This window comes from Rhagoletis zephyria, unplaced genomic scaffold (assembly GCF_001687245.7).
Source record: "Rhagoletis zephyria isolate East Lansing unplaced genomic scaffold, Rhagoletis_zephyria_1.1 Rzeph_scaffold_03607, whole genome shotgun sequence".
NCBI lineage: Eukaryota > Metazoa > Arthropoda > Insecta > Diptera > Tephritidae > Rhagoletis > Rhagoletis zephyria.
This window is the reverse complement of record NW_016160690.1, coordinates 51,109-60,663: the sequence shown is the minus strand read 5'-3', so window position 1 is coordinate 60,663 and position 9,555 is coordinate 51,109. Positions and strand designations below refer to the sequence as shown.

The following is a 9,555-nucleotide window of genomic DNA, read 5'->3' as shown; positions in this document are numbered from 1 at the left end:
CGAACCCAGAAAAATCAATGATAAATAAGCAAGTAATACAAAAAGTGTTATACCATCTGATATTGAAGGCAACATGAGTTTTTCCCACCTGCATCCCCTCGATGGCTCTCAGTCATTTCTGAGCGAAGTATTCACCCAGTTTCTGATGGCGACTTCGATTGCCGAAGGTGGGAGTGCTAACAATGGTTGCGGACCGAGGAATGCCTGGTCTGAGCCAACTCTGGCCAAATGATCAGATATCTCATTGCCAGGCACTCCCGAGTGACCTGGCAGCCTGAGTATAGCGTGCTGCTTATGTTTTCCAACATAATTTAGTCGAGACTTGTATTGTCGAAGTACGTTGGAACCACTTAGATAGGGTTGTCGAAGTACGTTGGAACCACTTAGATAGAGGGGTGGCCAATATCTCAAGTGCAGCTTGGCTGTCACTGTACATACGTAAACTCCCTCCCCTCCACTTTTTCCACCATGTAGTCTATGGCTTTGGGGATTGCAAATACTTCAGCTGGAAGACCGAAGCATATTCCGTAAGAGAAAAGTGAAGTTTATCCCCATTAACTTGGGGGACCGCCACTGACAACTTGTGGAACCCCACTTAAAACTCGTGGAGCTCCCACTTAAAACTCGTGGAGCCCCCACTTACAACTCGTGGAGCCCGCACTTACAACTCGTGGATCCCTCACTTACAACTCGTGGAGCCCCCACTTACAACTCGTGGAGACCCCACTTTGGGAATCATTGAATTAGACGATAGCCAAATAAGTATCCATATTTAAGACCATGCCGCTCTCAAAAAAAAAAAATTAAGAATATTTTTGTAAACAAGGAGAAATGGCAACTCACATATCATTGTGAACATGTCATTACGGCAACAAGAAATCTTAGCAAAGTGGCCAAGTTCCTTTATTAAACTCTTTGCGAACAGTGAAAAACTTTCCATTTTGCTTGCACTCAACGTCGTGCTCCTTTATATGTACATATATAGGTATGTAAGTTCTCTCTCTCCGCCCTATAACGCTAATACCAAAATCTATTAATTTTCTTACGCTGCTTCCGACATATAATGAACAATACGAAATATGATCGTAAAATTGTAAATTATCAATTTACACGCTAAACTAAATTAAGCGCACTGCAAACCACATCGCATCGTGCGATATAAAGGTGCAGAGCGATATTCCAACCATTGGTTGCTCTCTTGTATTCCCTATGTCTTCTGCAATATTATAAATAAACATAACATAACCGTTGCATCGGTGATTATGACCAGCTAATGCGTGTATGTGTATTGGAAAATGTGCATTTAACACGCCATCTGACCAACAGATTATGGGGCCATATATGCCAATTTTATTACATGTTGCGAGTAAAAGAACGATATGCGAGCGACGATATGTAGGTTTTTTGTTGTATAAGCCTCGGTTATGATACATTTTTTCTAGTTAACCGAGGTAAGGTAACCACAGCAATAAACTTAGGTCAGTAGAAAATGCGAATGAAGATTAGAAGAACGTGACGTAGCACGGAAAAGAAGTTAAGGAGAGGAAGGTGATCATAGGCGATCACAGAAGAGTTGCTGCTGGTGCAGCTACTCAATCTATGGGTAAGCTATCTGTAAAGGTGTAGGCATGTAATACCTGTGAACATACTCCTAAACGTTTAAACGTATGTAGTGTGGTGAAAGAGGTAGCAATTGTTGGCTGTAGAGTGCTTGAAAAACACAGCGATCTCCTAAGAGAATGCAATTAAGAGTACATATGCGCAAACTGAAAGAGAACACTCCTAACGAAAAAAAGCGTCCAAGGGGTGTACGTAGATTGTTTTGATCGTGCTCGAACCGTACCTGTGTAGGTGCGTGTGCTTAATTTTTGTTAGTTTTTTTTTATTTTGTTTGTTTCGACCATGGTATTTACCTTTTGTTTATGCCTAAAATGGTAGAGAGCACAAAATTAGCCCCATTATGAGCGCATAAAAGGCAGAAATTTACAAAACAAAGAAATGGCAAACAAGTGAGGCAACAACAACAACATACAATTGACCGAATTGAGGTTTCAATGTGAACGAACTTAAAGTAGTCTAACTGGAAAGTGGCAGTAATAGCACGCGGCATCGACTGGAATTATTTTTTGCCAGCAGCTTCAGTTGAGTAGATAGTGGAATTGTAGGCGCGGGAGGGGTAGAGCGAGTGTAAGCTGAGTAGGACATTTAAAAGCGTGTAAGAGGGCTTAGTGCATAGCGTTGTAAGCGCGAGAAATGATTTTTTTAGCCAAAGCAGTGGAACGGAGAGATTATTGCTGGCCGAAAAAGATCGCAATAATTCTTCTATACATACAGTGGTGGAAGAAATAATAGAAACTTTTTATTTTGAGCAGTTTTGGCTATACATAGTTCTTTTGTTTATTCGATTGTTAATGTTTTTTTTTATAAAAGTCGGGCGCATTACATAACAAGCACCATTTAAATCCACATTTCAAACTTTGTAAAATATTGGGACAAAATTCAAAAAATTTTACCAAAATCCCCCAAAAATTTCAAAATTTTTTTCGGAAATTTTAGAAAAATTCTAAGTATACACTTTTATATACCCCATTAAATTTTTAACCGACCGAGGAGGAGGTTATCAGTTCGTCGGAATATTTTTTTATTTTTTATTTTTTTTTATTTTTATTTTTTTATGTATGTTACCGCATAACTTTGGACCACGTCAACCGATTTCTTTTTGCATCGGAAAGATAGTGTCTCAGAGGTGGTCCCATACTAATCCGATCCGATCAGTGGATGATGAGATATATATATATATATATTTTTATATGATAGTTGAAGTCGTTTTTTTTTTGCTAAAAATTACTTGTAGTAGGACAAAGTGCAATTTCCAATACGATAGAAAATTGCGTTGATTTTTAATATATATATTTTTTTGCTTTAATGGGCTATGAAATTTCATACTTAGAAGTTTTCTAAAATTTCTGAATAGAAAGTTTGAAATTTGTGGGAGATATTGGTAAATTTTTTTGTTTTTTAAAAATTTTTGTACAGAGTTTGAAATGTGGTATAAACAAAAAAATATAGCCGAAACTGGATGATTTTCTTTTAGTTGTGGTAATCGATTTTTGACAGCGATTTTGGACTTTCGAAAAAAAAAAAAAGTTATTTACATTTTTCATTAACACTTGAAACAAAGTAAACCAAAAATTATTTTCCGTTTTTACCATTTTTTTATAAAACTTCGTAAATATTCTTCATTATAATAATAATTTCCTAACGAAATCAGAATTTTAATCTTTTAGTTGTTTTAATCGATTTATGACAGCGATTTTGGAATTTCGAAAAATAAATTTTTTTTTTTATCATTAACACTTGAAACAAAGTAAACTAATAATTGTTTTCCGTATTTACCATCTTTTTTTATAAAACTTCGTAAATATTCTTCATTATAATAATAATTTCTTAACGAAATCAGAATTTTAAAATATTTGTTTATTTTAATATTTTTAGTTATTTTGTATTTTTTTATCTTTATATTGAACAATTACTTTGAGCTTGAGACTTTTAATTTATATTTTTTTTTTGTAAAAAATTCAATATTTTTTAACTTCTTTTAATTTTCATCTTTTTATTATGTTTAAATAATTTATTGCATTAAAGTCCATACAAAATAGACGTGACAAAATTATAGATGCCGTAAAAATTATAGTTTTATCTCGTTTATCGACAGTTTGTGTCGTTAGATGAATACCCCTAACGATATTAAAAAGATTTAATTTTTACAAGCCAACCAACCAACTTCCTGATGAACTAGAAACTTAAAACTTACATATGTTCACTCACGGCAAAAAGAATTGGCACAGATAATTTTTCACCATATATGCAACAATTTTTATTTTTTATTTTTTCCGCTAATTTTCTATAAAAATATTGTTCATACTAAACAAAAACATATAAATATAATATTTAAACTTTTTGCAAAACGCAGGAAAATTAAGTAAACTTTCATGCAAATTTTCAACTTTTTAGTTAGATTTTTTTTTAATTTGTTTTTTAGTATGCAGTTTTTTGTAGCCTTTTAAATTTTAAACTACAAAGGGCAGGTTTGAAGTAGCTATGACTTACCGTTGATTGTTGGCAATTTTTTTAACCCATTTCCTTCCATTCAAGAAAATTTTCAAAAATACCTACTTTGTTGCGATTTTTCAGCAACTTCAAACTTGAAATTGTACATACTAAAACGGGCTACAAAACTGCATGCTCAAAAAATTCTAAAAAAGCAAATCAAAAGGTTTAAAATTTGCATGAATTTATTTTCTTTTAATTTTCCTGAACTTTGCACAAAGTTTACAAATTATATTTTTATGTTTTTTGTTGTAGTATTTGTGAACCATATTTTTACAAAAAATTAGCACGAACACACTTATTCTTTTTTGCATATTTTGTGAAAAATTCTCTGTGCAAATACTGCCGTGAGTGTATGTAGCTCAGAAGTAGATGACCATTTAATATCAAGGATGAACTAGTCGCTGGTTGGCGCTGGACTCGGAATATTTGGGAAACGCGTATTTATGGTCCGATTAGGTTAATATTTTGAAATGGAAAGAAATAACACCACTAACAATTTAGCCGTAGCTTGTTTTTAAATTATAATTTAAAATAAATTTTTTTTGTCAACGTTTTTTTTTTTCATTTTGCAAAATATTTTAGAATTATTTACTAATGATCTATCCTAGACATAATATTGTTTTTTTTTTAATTTTTTCCCCTTACTTTTTCTTTATATTACACCTAATTCTTTTAAATTTTTTTCCAAATAAAATTTTGTTCCAAAAAAAATAAAAATTTTTTGCACAAAAATAAAGTTATTTTTCCTGCATAACCTTTTCCAAAAAAAATCAAAAAAAAAAAAAAAAATTCTTTCCAACGATCAGGGCTATCACTGAATACATCGTAGGTCGAATTTTCGGGAAATCTTACGAAAATGCTATCTCTGAATCCGAATGGCTACGAACGTAAATTCGAAATTCGTAGAGAGCCTTCATTGAATCCTTTCCTAATGAAGATTCGTACAGGTAGGTGGTACTCTACGACGAGTTTATGCTGTCGGAAAAAAATTTTAAATCGCCGAATTTAAATCTAATTTACGAAAACATATGTTTTTTTTTAATTATTTAGTTTGCTTTTTTATAAAAAATTACTTTTTCTTAAAATTCTAATACAATTTTTTATTTATTTTTTGTTTTTTTGTTGTTCATCGAAAATTGTTGAATATAATTTTATAAAACTATATTTTTAAACTCTAATGTTCCAAAACAAAAATCTTTGTTTGACAAATTTTTTCTAGTTTTGAAAGAAATAATTTTTTCAAAGGTTTAAGTCTCGGAAAATATTAAACCACTAAAAACATACACAATTTGCTTGTGCGTGGGAAAACTTTTTCGGAAATATGTTTTCCGTGATCCTGTAAGGATTAAATTTTATCCATGCCTATCAACTTCAAAAAAAATATACGATTTTTTTTTTCAGCAAACAGTTCGATTTTTCTTCAAAAGTTGCCCTAAATGCCACATTTTATAGAATTTTTTTTAACTCCATTTATGTCCGATTCGAGCCAGTATTTTTATTTTTCATATATAGTAATAATTTATTTTTTGTACGACTTTGCATAAAAAACAATTTTCTTTTCTTTGCTCCAACATTAAATTTCTCTTGTGGAATGCAATAAATCTAGTACATGCCTGCGCAACATGCACAAAATACATACTTTCTTACATACAACCATGCATACTACTAGTACATTGTAAGATCCTCCTCAGCTGCCATCCAACGTGGTTCACTGCCATTTTTGTGCCACTTAAGCCTGCTTTGCACGCACTTCGTTAGAACTCGCTTGACCTTTACGGCATTCGTATTTGGAGTTTCTCATCCGTTTTGCTTCACTCTATTTTCCATTTAAGTCATGCTTGTGCTTATTTCTTGTTGTTGCTTTTCAGCTAACCGTGTTGTTGGCAGATTTCCCAATCGGAGGTAGTTGCCTTTCCGCATTCTACTAAGCTCAACAGGCGGATTTGGTTTTCCGTTGTTGTTTTTGTTTGGAAACCTAAGTGCAGGTGATGGTTTATTTTTTTCTCGTGAAATTTCTGATATGGTTTTAGGCAGAAATGGCACGGGATGAAGCTATTGCGAGACTAAGAGGTGATTGCAAATCCTTAATGGGAGAAATAAATATGTTTGGAAAATAGGTTTGATCTATACACTGTGTTGCTGTTTTTTTAATAGATACTCTTAGCAGAGCATACTTAAGTACTCAGAGCTATGGATCTACTAACAGAACTGGCTCTTTGGTCTGACTAATCTGACAATAAATTGAAGGAAAGGTCTTCAATTTATTCAAAGCATTCAATTTCTCTAAAGACGCATCTAGAATAGTCCAAGAGCAGTCGAAATTCGAATTCGACAAGTAAGACAAATGAAACACAGATGGCAAGATAGTTCGAAAGACTTTTTTTTTTTTTAAGCACAAACGTCCCAGAAAAAAAACTCTCTTATTCACCACTCGTGGTGAAAAACTATTTTGAGAGAAAGCACTTCTATATAATTTAGCTCGGGTCCCGCCAACAGTTGCAATGGCCGAGTAAGCAAAGCACAGGCGTGCCAACCGAGAGAGGCTAGTTCCAGTCCTGGCACATCTTTTTTGTTCTTTTTTTAATTTGCGTTTTTTTTCTTAATTAAGTTTTTCCGATTTTTTTTTTTAAACAATATATTGATAGTCCTGTGCAATAACGACTCAATTCGAAATTCAAAAAAATAAAAACTTACTACTGTCAAGTGGCTCTTGTCTCTAATCCTTGTCTAATCCATTTCCATCCTTTACTAAAGTAAAGACTGCTGAAGTAAGTACAAAAGCTTAGACATGGATCCGACAAGGATTAGAGCAACTTAATTAATTAATTAATTTTTTGAATTTTTAATTGTGTCGTTATTCCACAGGACCATATATTTTTTAATTTAACTTGATTTTTAGAAACTGATCTTGTATTTTTTTTCTTTAATTTAATTCTTTTATTTAATTTTCTTTAATGGTTTGGTTGTTATTGCTTGATTCTTCCTTTATAATTTCATTTAATTTTTAAGACCTTATTTTATATTTTTTTTATAAATATTTTTTCTAGTTTTTTATTTAAATTTACTTTTAGTTTTCACATTTTGTTGATTAAAAAAAAATATAATAAAAAAATGATATAAAAATATATATATTTTTTTTAATTTCAGTTTTAGAAACTTATTTATTTTTTATTTAATTTGTTATTCTTTTATTAATTTAATTTTTTATTAATTTTAGATTCTTTTAAAATATATATTTTTTTATTGCATTTAATTTTTTGGTTGTTATTGCATTTTTTTTTAATTGTTTATTTTTTATTTTATGAATAAAAGTATTTTTAATCTAATTTAATTTTTAAGAATCTACTATCTCCTTTTTTATGATTAAATTTTTTTCTTTTTCTAATTTAATTTTCTTTTATTTATTAATTTTTATTGTTTAAAAAAAAAATATATATATGAATATACATTTTTAATTTCATTTCATTTTTAAAAGACTTATTACTAAAAGGCGAATGCCATGACGCTAAGACCTCCTTGGCTGTCGAGATAACTATACTGCGTTTTTCATGCTTTTTTCAACGTTAGTTATACATATACACTTCTATGATCTGTTTTTAACCCCTCTGTGTACCAATTAACGTATCGGGGGATTAAAGAAAGGTAATCTCTTTTTGCCTACACTTCAGGTATTTTTGCTGGAAATTTTCTGAAAAAGGAAATTTTTTATTGGCGTGGAGTGTGCAAACACCCAAATATTTTGAATTTATCGTCGTGAACCGACCCTCCACATAGCCTATTTCACTTTACAAACTGCTTGTATAATATCGCCCAGCCAATAATGTTGTTAGTATCACATTTTCTACTTCTACTATGTGAACTCAATACTGTCGCTTACTTCTTCCCGCTATCATTCCCATCCCCACTGGGTCTAATAAAAAAATCTCCGGCTTTGGCACGCAGTTGCGCTTCCTTGTTGATGCCATGTTCTTTGTTTTTTTTTTCCCCGTATTTGCAACATTCCGCATGTGGTCATGCCATGCCAGGCATCGCAGCGCACCAAAACAACAGACAATTCTGACTGTCTGTCCACCTTGGCCGTCTTAAGATTTTCATGCTAAAACTGGACTTGCGGTCGTAAGAAAAAAGAATTGCAAGCAACGAACCTCGTATTAATGCTGCTTGCCACATGCGCGTGCATTTGGAGCCAGCCACCAGCCCCTACACTGTTGCAGCTGTGCTCATTTCCGCGTATACAAATGCGCCGCATGTATGTATGTATGTATGTATGCATTTCTGTATAAAGCTCTGCATTTGCAGCAAAGTCCAAACGCGCATTGCTGCTACGCTCCAAACGTTGCTGCCTCAACTCTTCGGCTGTGACCGTGGCCATTTAATTGGAACTAGAAAAACAAGCTGGCGTTTACAGTTAGGCAGCAGAAAGTTGCACTTCGCCTGCTTTGCTGTTGGCAGCATTGACTTCCAGTGCCACTGACATTGGCCGTCGTGCCAAGCCGGCCGCCGTGCTACAATTGCATGCTGTTCATTGCTTCACCGCCTGCTGGCTTCTTCGTCTGTAGTCCTTCTTCTTTATGCATTCTACCTGTCTTGACAGTTAGTTGTTACCTTCTGCCTCTGTAACTTAATGATATTATTATTATATCTGAAGTTCGTTTACACTACGTTAACTGCCCACCTCTTTCTCGGTATGTATGTATGTATATTATTAGCGTATATGTATTTTCGTTAAGCTTGCTATTCGTGCCACATATTGCTGCTCATTCTCCAAGTTCCAGTCATAAATCATAGCACAGCTAGCTAGCTAGCAAATTCTACTAAGTCTTCTATCTTTGGTTGTTTTTTTTTTTGTTTCCTAAATTTTTTTCTTTTCATATTTACTGCCTTTTANAAATTCTACTAACTCTTCTATCTTTGATTATTTTTTTTTTGTTTCCTAAATTTTTTTCTTTTCATATTTACTGCCTTTTACTGCTTGTGGCCAACTGTTTGCGCGCTGCTGGCATTTGTTTGGCTCGCCCGCCGATTTGCAACTGCCTGCCTGCCTGCCTTCCTAGTTTGGCTAGCTGGCTGGCGGCCTATTCGCCCATAAAATATTGTAAATGGGTTTTCTTTCGCTTAATTTTATTTAAGTTCATTCTTTCCGCCAACTGCCTCCCGGTCTTCATTTCCGTAATAACAATAACCGTTGTGACTGGTATTTTTTTTCCTACTTTACAATTTATTTTTCCGTATTTTCTTGTTTTTGATTTTTTGTTGCCGCTTGCTTTCTTTATGACTTGAAAATTATCCCTCAAACTCATCATTATTTGAACATTGATGTGTAGTTAAAATTTATGTATTCTTCTGCGTCGAGTGCGCTTATAATCATTATATTTAGTTTTTATTTTCAACAAACGATCTGTTGCGCAACTAGTTGAGACTCATAGTTGGTAGTAGCATATA

General features: G+C 33.1%; 1 long non-coding RNA gene across 1 annotated transcript; it reads left to right on the top strand.

Annotated features, from left to right (window-relative positions):
- Positions 1 to 4,974: 4,974 nt before the first annotated feature.
- LOC108369314 (uncharacterized) lies at positions 4,975 to 6,638 on the top strand. The gene is made up of 3 exons (XR_001848486.1): positions 4,975 to 5,060; positions 6,477 to 6,479; positions 6,628 to 6,638. It is a non-coding gene; the product is annotated as an uncharacterized LOC108369314 (long non-coding RNA).
- The last annotated feature ends 2,917 nt before the right edge of the window (positions 6,639 to 9,555 follow it).